Source organism: Euprymna scolopes, chromosome 43 (assembly GCF_053919585.1).
Source record: "Euprymna scolopes isolate OS-2025 chromosome 43, ASM5391958v1, whole genome shotgun sequence".
NCBI lineage: Eukaryota > Metazoa > Mollusca > Cephalopoda > Sepiida > Sepiolidae > Euprymna > Euprymna scolopes.
In genome coordinates this window covers 36,813,071-36,827,710 of record NC_136524.1, presented here as the reverse complement: position 1 = coordinate 36,827,710, position 14,640 = coordinate 36,813,071, and the positions used below count along the sequence as shown (strand labels likewise).

General features: G+C 34.8%; 1 protein-coding gene across 2 annotated transcripts in view; it reads left to right on the top strand.

Moving 5' to 3' along the window:
* LOC145268293 (angiopoietin-4-like) overlaps window positions 1-302 on the top strand; it is a 111,212-nt gene extending 110,910 nt beyond the window's left edge. For both annotated transcript variants that reach the window (XM_080123700.1, XM_080123701.1), the window contains exon 5: window positions 1-302. This exon is cut by the window's left edge and continues 721 nt beyond it. The gene's annotated coding sequence lies outside the window, so the exon portion shown is untranslated.
* Window positions 303-14,640: the final 14,338 nt, after the last annotated feature.

Below are 14,640 nucleotides of genomic sequence, written 5' to 3'. Positions count from 1 at the left end.
ATGTAATAAGGAGAACACGTATTTGGGGAGTCGGGGTAGGTGTTATATGCTCTTTATACATAATTATTTCAAAGTCTAATGCTTCTCATCAGAAGAGGGGCTATGGGCGCTAGGTTGCAAACATTTCAATGCAACATCTAGCTAGGGGGATGATTTGTTTTGTCTATAATTGCTATTACTATATTTAAGCGCTACCATACTCGTTGATATGTCTAATCTTAAAGAAGTTTTATGTACTTCTTTAACACCCTTCTAATATATATATATATATATATATATATATATATATATATATATATATATATATAACTACTTCATTTCCTCACATAAAATTAACATAAAATAAGTATAAATTTATGCGTAAACTTTAAGTATTTACTTCAAAAGTGCTCAATACGTAGGTAGAGCTAGTTAGTAAGTTATAATGGATACTAGAAAGCTGATTGGCTAACTAAAATCTCAATAGAAAGTGTGTATATAAAAACGACAGACAACCACAAAATTCGCGCATAAGCCTGAAGAGTCCTAGAGTGGATGAAATGCGGAATATTCAGTGTAGCTTAATCACCATATATATTTTATAACTTACTATATATATATATATATATATATATATATATATATATATATATATATATATATATATATTATTCATTTTTCACTCCAAACAAGGCGTATGCGTATTGCCATTATTTGGGATCATGTCTAACAGGGTATTGTGGAGAGTTGAGTAGCGAGATGCCTATTCACATTTCATTTAAGTTTCTGTATGTGAGTACAGGCAATGGGAGAAGGAAACAGGAAAGGAATTCCCAAGTCTAGCAGTTTGGGGGAAGAAACCGTTAGAGTAGAAGGCCATATGCTAATAGTTTTTTTTTTTATTATTTGATATTAAAGCGAAATTCGAAAAATGATATATTGAATTTCAAGTGAAGCGAATGGTATCTACTTAATTGGCATGCGCAATAATGAGCATATCCAAAAATTACGAAAAACGATAAGGTAGAAAATTAATTAATAATGAAAACAGTTTTCAAAGACAATTAGCAAAAATTGAATTTTGCTAAATTGGCCTAAGATTTTCAATTTTCAGAAAATAATTACCTCCCTTGTTATAAGTCGAATTCTCCTGTTATTGTTTTTTTTTTTAGCAAAAACTCAAATTTTGCTATTTTTCTACAAAAACTATTTTCATTAATAATTAATTTTCTACTTTATCGTTTTTCGTAATTTTTGGATATGTTCATTATAACAATATGATAATTAAGTAGATACCATTGGTTTTACTTCAAATTCAATATTTTGATTTTTTTTTAATTTTGCATTCATAACGAAGAAGCAGAAAATATATTAGGACGTGAATAAACGAAATTAATTTTTTATATATATAAATTTATGAGGGATTCATGAGAGTGTTCCCGCAAAATTTGAATATTGTCAGGAATTATGGCTGAACGATGTTGCCCACTGCTTTATTATTATTATTATTATTATTATTATTATTATTATTATTATTGTTATTATTGTTGTTGTTGTTGTTGTTTTACATCTGCCACACTTCCTGTCTCCCGAAATTTGAACACCAAACGTTGAAGTGTCCTTCAATCAGGTACATTGTTACTGCCAAAATCTTTCCTGCATTCTACACAACCTGAAAAATACGGAACAAAATTGTAAAACACAAATTTGGGAAGAAAAACAAAACCGGGCACTTTTTTGGACCCCCCTCTCTCTCTCTCTCTCTCTCTCTCTCTCTCTCTCTCTCTCTCTCTCTCTCTCTCTCTCTAACAAAAATAACTGACAAAAGGGTCTATATTGCAAGATATTTTCGATCTTACCATTTTTTCTTTAAATATGCTAAAATGTTCAATTCTTAAAGAAACATACTTAAAGAAATAAATGGTAAGATCGACAACATCTTGAAATTTGAAATATAGACCTTTTGTCATCTATTTGTGTATGCTGTGCAGTTACACTGAACTTCATAAATTAAAGGATTGGTGTAAATAAAAAGTTAATATAATTGAATAAGCATACTTCACACAAACACACACATATATATACATACATATATATATATATATATATATATATATATATATATAAATACATATATATATACATATATATACCTATATATACATATGTAATACATGTAATACACACACATATATATACATATATATACATATGTAATATACGTAATACACACACATATATATACATATATATATGTAATATATGTAATACACACACATATATATATATTCATATATATACATATGTAATATATGTAATACACACACACACACACACACACACACACACACACACACACATATATATATAAGTAAAAGAGAAAAGAAAAAGATCAATTCCACAATAAATGATCCATTCTATATCTACCTATATATAGTTTTGTGTCTTCATTTCATTCTCTTGTTGTCCTATATATATATATATATATATATATATATATATATATATATATATATATATATATATATATATTAAGAAGGTGAATAAAGTTATATAGGAACTTTATTACGTTATCAGTTCAATAAGGATTAAAGAAAGAGGGGAAAAGGGAATAAACCTCTTTAGGCCATGGCATTTCGAAGCTAAATGTTTTTCATCAGAAGAGGAGAAAAAGCCGGCATTATACAAAGATAAGGGTAAAAAGACAACACTGACTTTAAAAAAACATTCAGATTAGAAAAAATATCGGAAGTGGGGATATGATGGAGAAGGAATAGCATTGAAGGAGAGTTTGAAAAGCAAAAGAAGGGGCGGGGGGAAATAATAAGAAGAAGAAACCAGAAAAATGTTGTAATAAATATAAGATGAGGAAATGTATGTAAGGAAAATTTAAAAAAAAAAAAAAAAAAAAAAAGAGGAAGAGAAAGAAAAATGTAAGCAAGGCCAAAAATGAAAAATAAAAAAATAAAAAGCGAAGAAAAAAAAAATGAATAAAATAAGAAAAAAAAAAAAAACAGAAAGTTTATGAATAAACCAGCCCTAGTCCTTGGAGAATTAACCCCAGAGAAAAAAGAGATGCCCTAAAATATATCGTCATACTTTCAATTATTTCATTATTATTCACAACTAGCAGGGCAGCCGGCGTTGCCCTGGGGAAGCAGTAAGTAATTTATTTTTATCAATAGCAATTGATTGTCTACTATTACATACGCCATAATTTGTCTTTGGAGCAGTTCATTTTAAAATGGGTAAAGTCTGAATTGACTGCTTTATAGCGACATCAAATTAATCACCATCACCATATCAAGAGATCTTTTTTATTTTAATATGTGTGAAAGGTGATAATGTATGCATGAACGTGTAATACCTTAGCTATTATTATATAGATATCATATAAATTATGAGTAATTCTAAAAATATTAATTATGAAAAGCAATCTTGGCTTGTATTCAAAGAAACGTTTCTATAATTATTTGTATCATCCAGCACGTTTTTTTTTTTTTTGTAATTATTTTTATCGTCAAACAACCTTTTTAATATAATCAAGAATTATTTTGTAGAAATAAAACCATGTTACCTTTTATTTGTTTGGTTTTTTTTTTTTCAAATTTACTTTTTTTGTGCTTCAAAAAAAAAATGTAATTATTTGTATCATAAAAAAAAAAACATATCTTTTTTTATTAATCGACAAAGAATGCTTTTTATAGAAATAAAAACGTTTTAAAAAATTGCATCTTTATTTATTTATTGCGGACTATTATCTTCATCTTTTCTTAGATGTTGTTTCACGACGTTTCGGCCAACTATTCCTCTGGCCTTTGTCAGGTGGTAACCGCGATGGGATAGGAACTCCGAATCTCCTGACTGCATTCTCAGCAATTACTGCCTTCCATAGTTGTTGTTGTCTCGCTACGTCTTTTTCATCTTGTTTGTATTTTATGTTTTGACTTAACAAAGAAACACGATTTATCTAAAAAAAAATAAATAAATAATGATAATAATAATAATAATAATAATAATAATAATAATAATAATAATAATAATAATAAACTGAATCTCTAATAACTGCAGCACAAGATAACTCGATAAGAACCAACCATATCAAAGCAAGGATCGATAAAATACAAGAAAACAGCAAATGCAGACTCTGTGGACAAAGAGACGAAACGATAAACCATATAGTAAGTGAATGAAGCAAACTGGCCCAAAAAGAATACAAAAACAGGCATGACCAAGTGGGGAGGGTGGTGCACTGGGAATTGTGCAAACGACTGCATTTTGAGCGTACAGATAAATGGTACAAGCATAAACCCGCAACAGCACTCGAAAACAAGAACCACAAAATCCTATGGGACATGGATATACAAACGGACAAACCCATCCAAGCAAGAAGACCAGATGTCGTAATAATTACCAAGAAAGAGAACTCCTGTCAAATCGTAGACTTTGCTGTCCCAGCTGACCACACGATGAGTATGAAAGAAAAGGAGAAACGAAGCAAATACACAGAGCTAGCCAGAGAGTTAAAAGGGATTTGGATGATGAAGAAAATCAAAATAGTACCGATAATAGTAGGAGCACCAGGAACAATTCCGAAAAACCTGGAAAAAAGAATGTCAGAAATTGGAATCAGAGGAATGGCTGCAAAAATACAATGCCTAACGATAATGAAAACGGCTGAAATATTAAGGAAAACCCTTGAATGCAGAGAATAACACAAGACAATATAACGAAGAAGCGTTACAGGGAATGAAGAACACCGAAGCTGCAGATCTACATGCTCTACACCCCCATCATGCATCCCTCCATTGTTTCACCAATAGAAAAGTGATTGATACAGAAGAGCCGAGAAGGGTCAAGGAGGATGGAAAGAACGAGGAGGGAGCACTGGCCAGACCTCCGCTGGACAAGTGCAAAGAGAACTGGGATCTTGGGGAGGCTTAGTGCCACTCAAATTCCAGTATAAACCAATGGCTACTGCCAGCGAGAAATCAATGGTAAATGGCTGTTGCGATGATGCAAATTTATTTGCAAATGCTAACAAAGGAGGAGGAGAGAGCTAGACGTCTGGGGAGACTTGTTGTCACTCAGTTTCCAGAGAACACCACAGGTCTCCAATCAGATCGTTTGCTGACTTGTGTGAAAGCTCCATGTGAGCCAATAATAATAATAATTTAAATATTTTGGGGGTAAAGCAAGAAATGTTTGTGCTGAAATAAAAACATTTATAAATAATTTTTTCAAGGATCGTTTTAGGTAATGACATCGAATTTGCTGTCTCACAACGATTCGGGATCTCTTTTTCATCCACATCAATACAACTGTGACGTGTGAGAAATTAAGTAAGACAGATATCTTTGCCAGAATCAACCAGAGATAAAAACAAGGACTTACCTGCTGGATGTTTTCTCCATTCTGGATTCGTCTTGCTAAATCAAAAGTGGGTTAATTTAGCTGGTGATTCGAGCCAGGTAGTGATGCCGTTTGTCGACATATTAGTTTGAGAAAAAGAAACATGCATAAATAGCTTGATAATTAATCAATTTTTCAATTTCCATTAGCTGTCATAATAATATTTTATAAAGGCGTATAAGTCCCGCCAACTCCATTAGACAAAGTGAAATATAGTTATGTTCAAATTAGAAGACCCATTATGAGTTGCATTCGGTGAAACATTTTATTACAAATTAACTGTAAAGTCAAAATTCCCGCCAAAGGTGCAATCCCTGTCTTCTGCCTGAAGTTATAATATCAACCAATCAGGAATCCTGTGTTATCCGTGTTATTTCTGACAGACAAAACTGTAGACGAGTTTACCCTGCATCCGTGCAGATTGAGCATCTGTTGTCTGCCTCATCACTCCATACCCAAAATAGTCAAATTATATCTCCATTTTTGTCAGTTTTGCATCAATTTTCAATTCAGGCAGTCTAGACATAGACGATATTTGCTAGCTCAATAGCATGGAACTGTAACTGTGGTAACTGAATCGCAAAGGGATTCAAATGATTTCTGAAAAAAGCAAATTGCTCTAATAAGTTACTCTCTCTCTCTCTCTCTCTCTCTCTCTCTCTCTCTCTCTCTCTCTCTTTATTCACTACATTTCAATTCACTTTCTTCATCACTTCTTAAAAGCAACTAAGTTTTCACGGCTTAATTCAAAATATTTTCTACCAATGAAAATCGTCTCAAACTCCAAAAGTAACACATCTATGTGAAAGTAATAAGCCAGTCTGGACTTAGAAACTCCTACAGGGCCCACCCAGTCAACAAAATCATTGTTTCTCCAGAATTCTCAAACTGGACGCAGTAGCAAAGGACCTCAGTAACGTATGATCACCAACACCCATTCCCCGTGTCTTTGGAGCTGGGAGGGGTAAGTCGCAAAGGAGTCAGTGACTCGCACACCAGCCCTTTTTCCTCCTGTGCACACATCCTTACACACAGTCAGGCAAATGGAAACGGATTGCTGCTAACAGTAATTACAAGGTAAACCAATGCACATAAATACACAGTGCCACACTGCCAAATGTTCGCATACAATTATTATGTATATACACATATTATTCACACTATAAACATTTTGACTTGTGGCTACTAACCTAACTTTCTTTACTGAACACAGAATCCAATCAAAATCGTTCTAAACCTTTCAAAAGTAACATCAATTCACACACATCTATATATTCATTAACAAGAACAAGGTGAACCAATACACATACACAATGCCACGCTGCCAAATACTCACATAAGTATCTTACATACTCATATTATTTATGCTATAAACATTTTAACTTGTGACTACTATTCATTCGATTTATATTGGCTGAAAATCGTTTGGGTTAACACGTCTCAATGAAAACTTATTTGCCTTAGGAAGTGACAAAGGAAGTGAATCCAAATGAAATGAAGAAAAGAAACAGGGTATCTTATTAGAGTCATTTGCTTTTTAGCATTCATTCGAATCACTTTGCGATTCAATCACCACATATTTAATCACTGTTTATTTATTAATTTGTTAGGTCATGGCATTTCAAACCTAAATGCTTCTCATCAAAAGAGGAGAAAAAGCTGGCAATGTACCGATTTTAAAGACATTTAGATAAGAAATGGAAAAAAAAAATAAGGTGGGTATGATATATTTTGCACCTTTTCCAGGTTTCATACTGGCAACTAAGTTTCTCAAATTGTGATTTGTTAGAGTCCGTCAAAAAAATATAGAGACCTCTAACTGGACCCTGCAAATGAAAAATAAGAATTCATCCAAATCACTCCACAATTGAGCCACCATAGAATTCTTTACTTTTAGAGCTGGATAGCTATTCATATGGGATGCCCCTTGTTTTGACCATTCCATGCCATCAAGAATTCCAAAATCTGCTGTCAATCCTGGTACTGCAGCCAAACTAGAAAAAAATGGCAAATATAATTCATTAAACTGGCCGGTTCATTTTATAGCTTATATCAGTCGAAACGTCGGATTTCACATGAATGGACGATAGACTTATAGAATCGATCCCTAAGAGTCTGGTTTCATGTTCTAGTGCCTTCATTCGAAACAACACTGTGTTTTTTTTTTTTTTAGATATCTCCTTGCAACATCTAAAAACCGAAATAGAATAGCACTCTCTTTAAAATCTTAAAAGGTTGTAATCGCCTAAAAATCATGAAATACATATATATATTTTTTTCAAAATGTGAGAGATGATATAATTATCTCCACAGTCAAACACACACACACACACACACACACACACACACACACACACACACACACACACACACATATATATAAAGGCAGGCTTGAGATATTCAAAAGTAGGAACTAATGAACTCAACAAGGTTGTTAGATAGTGCTCGATAACAAGAGCTAAATATTTTTTATTTATTAGAAGATAAACAGTTACATTTGGTTACTACAAACTTTTTTCTCTTTTCTTCAGCATCAGATGATTCAGGGTCGCCTGATGAAGTCTCATTGACTGAAACAGATGGCTGTTTGTAGCGACCAAATGTAACTGTTTACCTTCGAATAAATAATATATATATATATATATATATATATATATATATATATATATATATATATATATATATACTAGCAGGCTGCCCGGCGTTGCCCAAGGAATCTACTTTCATTTTTGCCCCCCATACATGACGTCATGCATGACATCATACTTTATGTCATCTGCTATTATATCATACATAACATATATGCTATGATGTCATTGTGAAGAAAATACGGATTTTATTATAATATATATATATATATATATATATATATATATATATATATATATATATATATACGAGGAACGAATATATACTGCACTTCTCCCAAATCAGAAGGTAATATATATTGTTGGCATCCATCAGTCTAGGAGACTATGGGGTTGCGCCTGTAGAGGTGGTCAAACACTGTCTTTTGTGGCTGAATAAACCTATCTTTGATCTAGATTGTCGGTTGCAGACGTCGCAGGTGAAGGTCGGTGCGCCGTGTTAGTGGTCTGTTGAATTTTGTTGACTGGCCTTCCTGAATAGTCTTTTGGTCTCCACCCGTTCTAATCTAACTGGACCTTGTCGAGGAGAGTTTTTTTGACCGCAAAGCCAACATTGTGCTCTCTTGTTTCACGTTCTTTTTTCTCTTGCCAAAAGAAGGTGTAGACTGACTCTCTGTGATTCAGGTTTCCTGCAGGGCGGCAATGTCTATCTGTAGGCGTTATAGTTCTTTATTGATGATGGCAGTTTTCTGCATGTCAAAGATGGAGTGGAGAACGTTTGTTAAGCTTGTCAGCATTGTGCGGACATTCCAACACCCGAGCTTAAGTGCTGGTTTCTTTTTGGGTTCAGTTTGATTGTTTGGTGCATCGGTATCTGTCCACTTTTCAGAGGAGATCCTATGCCTCATACACCCTATGAGGCAGGTGGCCAGTGGTGGGACAGCACCTTACTTGCTGAGGGCTGCTCAACTTAAGGAGGGTGGTAGCTGTCCAATGGGGTTGATTAACCCCTCTCACCGTCAGGAATGGCTCCTGGCGCCTAGCTGTACACCAATCTAGCTTTGGGCTGTTGACCGGTAACTGCCATTCCTCTGATTGGTTCTACAATGTGTAGCTGAAGTTGTCTCTCCAGGGAGCAATGTGAAGAGCTCTGTTAGCGAAAATACATTTTTATTTTCATGTATGTTTGACGCTTCACAAAACAGTAACAATTTTCTTGTTGAGTGTGGTGCAACGGCACATGTAATTATGAAGGAATCTGATTTTATCAATTTTGATCCCAAATTTAAGCCTCAGAGTCACTTTGTAGAGCTGGCCGACGGCAGTCGAGTAAACAATATCGTTTTGAAGAGAGACGATGCTAAAATCTCACTAGGGAACAATAAAGGTGAACTTTGTTTCTGTATTCTGAAAAACGCTCTTCTAATTCCGAAATTTAAACAAAATATATTTTCTGTACAAGCTGCCACTAAACAAGGTGCAAGTATAAACTTTAGCCCTAATAAATGAAAACTGGTGTACCCGAATGGAACTGTATTCGATATTAAAGAAAATGGAAGACTATATTATTTAAACAGTGTAGTCCCATCAAAAACCGCCTACTATGATTTACAGACATGGCATAAAATTCTTGGGCACCGCAATATTCCAGATATCATAAAGTTGCCAAATATGGTTGATGGAATGAAAATAAAAACTTCAAAAAATTTGACAAACTGTGACGTTTGTACATAAGGTAAAATGGCAAACTACCAAAACAGACAAGGAGGCCATGAAAATCCTATCACTGGTACATTGTGGTAAAGAGTGGGGAAAATTATTGATAGTGATTTCAGCTAGGCGAGTGTTTTTTGTGAATGTCAGGCCAGGGGGAGACCATAGATTGGAGCTCGAACGAGCACTTACCATGAAAATAATGATAAAGCAGAGACAGGCTCGCAATGTCTTTTCTGTGGGAAAGAGGTTGCAGAGAAGAGAAAAGGGCATCCCCCATTACGCTACAAAGGCTATTTTGAACTCTGTCAAGGCAAGATAAGCTGCTTCTAGCAGCTTCTGCCCAAATGTGGCAATAGTACTCCATTCTTGTACGTATTTGGCTCTTATAAAGTGCTATGGAAAAGTGAATATTACCAAAACCAAAGTGAGTATAGTGTTGGAAAGCTACCCCAAGGAAGAAAGCTTCTCTGCTAAGTTTGTAGAAAGAGTGTCAGATGCGATTCAAATTTTTGTGGTACTTGCAAACATTGAGTATGCAAAAAGTGCAGTGGAAGTACTGGTAGGTTGAGAGATGATGAACCAGCTTATATGCAAGAACTCTAATTAGAGATGGACAAGAACTCAGATGTAGATAAAGCATATTTGAATGGTGAAACTATTGAGGATGTTGATAATGTTTTTGTTATCTTGGTGTTAGCATTGGAGCAGGTGCTGGTGTGATTGCAAGTGGATGAAATAAGTTTAGAGAACCACTACCATTACTAACTAACAGAACGTTACCTCTGTTAACCAAGGGAAGAGTCTATCAGATGTGTATGTAGTGTGATGATGTGTGATACTATAAAGTGAACCTGAGTCACTAAATGCTGAGAGGGGTGCAATATACAAAGGAATAGGAAGTCTTTTACAATAAACAAAGAAACGGAAAGTAGCAAACAATGAATCTGTAGGTATCTTTAGATTGAGCCTTTTGGATTTGACAATGACAATAGAAACCTACAGATAACACAGAGAAGGGCAGCTTCCGGTAGCTGGAGTGGTGGGGGACTTCAGAAGATACCGACACAGAGAAGACAGTTGACTACTAGATGCTGTTTGCGGCAGATGGGAGCTGATAGCAACAACGGTTTGACAGTTTTTAGAGTTGACTGCAAAACAGAAATAGAGACGAATTGCGACTGACAGACGAACGTAACATCGATAGAACGGAGAGAAGACAGACACTCACAAGTCCAAGCGTCAAATATATGTGAATATTGGTGTCTGTGTTTTTTGTGGTTGCTTTACTCTATTCTTTTACTTTGTGGACCCACGTGCATTTCCACCGACTGTCGCTATAAAATGACGATCTGGCAATAAGAAGAATAGTCAAATGAAAACTCCATGACACACGACGTTGGGAGTCAGTGTCACAGATGTATGGAAGTGATACCTGGCTAGTGAATATGGAAGAAATGCAATGTATGACACAAAATGATACGGGAATATTAAGATGGGTGTGTAATATGAGTCTTAATGACAGACTTGGATCAGATGACTTCAGAGGAAGATTAAATCTGGGCAGTATAGAGAGATGTGTGCAGAAGAGTAAGTTTCAATGGCATGGCCGTATTGATAAAATAAATTAGAATACGTTTGATAGTAGATATGGAACAAATGAGGTAGCAGATGAGAGAAAGAGGGATACACAAATACTTGTCCAGAGATAAGTTTGGTTGAAAGTTAATTTATTTTTCATTTCGTAGGAGGGTGGTATCTTAATGCTAGTGTGCTTGCAGGAATTAGGAGTAGATGAAGTTAGTTCATGGAACTTTTGCTATTACTAACCAGCATCAAAACGTTTTGTTGATCAAGGGGACACTATGAGGCATGTGCATGCAGTGTGATGATAGGTGGAAGTGAACTTGGCCAGTGTGAGTTGAGGATATTTGTAGCATGAAGTGAAATATGACAATAGCATAAATATGAGTCTGAGGTTTAAATCTGATGAGGCAAGAACGAGATAAAATCTGGAGAGATGTGTGCAGAAGAGTAAGTTTCAATGGTATGGCGCTGTTGATAAAATGAATTAGAATGTTTTAGGCAGTAGATATGAAACAGATGAGGTAGCAGGTGAGAGAAAAAGGGATACACAAATACAAGGAGGAGATAAAATCTGGAGAGATGTGTGCAGAAGTGTAGATTTCAATGGCATGGTCATGTTAAAAGTTTGTGGAAAAGAAGCTGAGTAAAAAATATGGACCTTGCATTTACTTTCAGGTTCCTCATAACTATTGCTTTCCTTACTTTGTCCTTTAATCCTCATATTCCATGACCAATGTTTTTGACAAAGGGGTGGAAAGAATTGCTGTTTTCTGGATCATAATCAGCTCATCTAGCATTTATCATTGGCTAGTTTTTTAACCTTGAAGTAGTTTAAAAAAAATTTTTTTTTTTTTAACTCAGTATGTTGGATAACGAGCAAGTCTTAAAATGCATGTATAAACTACAACGTTGAACTGTTTTCAACATCAGCGAGTATATACTGGTACGGCACAATCACGTTGACACACCAGTTCTCGCCAGATCACCGAAGTTAAGCAACGTTGAGCCTGGCCAGTACCAGATGGGTGACCATTTGGGAAGGCTGGCGCTGTATGTACCTTCTGGGAAGGTTGGGTGTGGGGGCCAGCACCCTCACCCTGTAAAAAGAACTCCTTGCTACAAAAACATCTACAAAAAGTTGTAGATGGCCTATGCCCCTCCAGGGGCTCAAGGGATATGGATGGATGGATGGATGGATGGATATACTGTGTTTTCCATAACAAAATGAACGATTTCCTTTGTTGATATAAAAAATAAAATGCATTTTATTTTGACAATCAGCATGTAGCGTGTGGCAGAGAGAGAGAGAGAGAGAGGGGGGGAGTGGCAGGCAACACATCGGCTGATGATCGTCTCTCGTCTCATCTCATCTAATAACTCGTCTCTCCTGACTCAAAACCATTCACTCTTATTATCATTGCATCAGTCGGAATTCCATTGTCTCTTTGTTTTAGCATTGGCGTCTTTCTATGTCACTGGTCAGAAACTGTAACTCTTTCTTCCGCCTGCTATCTTTCTGGGAAACCTGGTATTGCCTGGGCTCTATTATTCAACACTTACACAAAGTGGTTTCATGCCTTGTCTGCAACGATTTCCATAAAAAATTTAAAACAGCATTGGGTACGCAAGAAGTGCAGTGGAAGTACTGGTAGGTTGAGAGATGATGAACTAGTTTATGTGAAAAAAGTGCAACAGTAATGACGGGTGAGAACTCAGATGTGATGAACCGCCATCCTCCATAAAAGTCCAAACATTTTTGATACCAGAGTCTCATGCTGAATTTGGGCATACCTTAGATAAGGAGACTTATCGGCGAATACATCATATCCAGATCATTGCAGATACTGGTGCTCAAACACGTTCGAGTAGCCCTGAAATATTGGAAGTATTGGGATGCACTATCGATGCGCTAATACCAACTACCCATAGGATATGTGGGATCATGGACGACTTACTACAAATTAAGGAAATAATTTTTACACATATTAAAGTTGGCCTTAAGAAACCAGACAAGTCTGTATCAGAAAACATGTCGGGATTTTACTTATCCGAGTCAGCACTGAAAGACTTAGAGTTAATTCCTCACACCTTCCCACACCAGATATTGAATAAGACTACAAGAATCCCGTTTACCCCTATTGGCAATAATCTGGGATAAAACTATGGAATCTGCTTTCTTTGGACTATATCACCCATTGCAGCAGAAATCGAATTGTCTTCAATTCCAACAAGTTTCAATTTGCAGGCGATGAAGTTGAATTTGCCAACTTTTTAATAACTACTGATGTCGTAAAGCCAAATAAAAAAATGACTGTAGTCATTCTCAACTTCCTGACGCTGATGAACATCATCGGCATCAGATGATGGTTTGGACAGGTTAACCAGGTATCATACGCATTTTCACAGACCGATATCATGTTCCCCTTTCGAAAATTGTCGCGCACAAAAGATTTTGTTGGGATGCTACTCTAAATGAGTAAAAAAAAAACATTGTTTGGAAAATCTAGAAGGAGGTAAAAATATTCAAGATGAACAGGGAAACTTGCCTCTCAACGGACTATAGCAGGGTCGGGTATTTTCTGTTTCAGAAACACTGCTAATGGCCAACAGAATTAGGACCACTGGTAAATGATTTGGACCGGATCTCATTTTAAGAAGAATACAGAATCTTGTTACTCCACCATAGAAGAGAAGCTTTGGCATTGATATAAAGACTGGAGTCTTATAGGATGTTTGTTTTGGGGTGCCCAGATTCATTGGTTACAGTGACCACCAGCCACTGGTAAAAATATTCTCAGATCAGGTCCTGGAACCCTTGCTTATTTTCTTTCAAAGAACGGTTGTTAATGTACAAGATCGGCAAATTAAACAATATCTTTCTTTTCTCTTGTTATTTTTTCTTTATATCATATAGAATAATGTTTGATTGTCTTTTCTTTATATTATATAGAATAATGTTTGATTGTCATTTCTTTATAATATAAAGAATAATGTTTGATTGTCTTTTCTTTATATTATACAGAATAATGTTTAATTGTCTTTTCTTTATATTATATAGAATAATGTTTGATTATCTTCTTTATATCATATAGAATAATGTTTAATTGTCTTTTCTTTATATTATATAGAATAATGTTTGATTGTCATTTCTTTATAATATATAGAATAATGTTTGATTGTCTTTTCTTTATATTATATAGAATAATGTTTAATTGTCTTTTCTTTATATTATATAGAATAATGTTTGATTATCTTCTTTATATCATATAGAATAATGTTTAATTGTCTTTTCTTTATATTATATAGAATAATGTTTGATTGTCATTTCTTTATAATATAAAGAATAATGTTTGATTGTCTT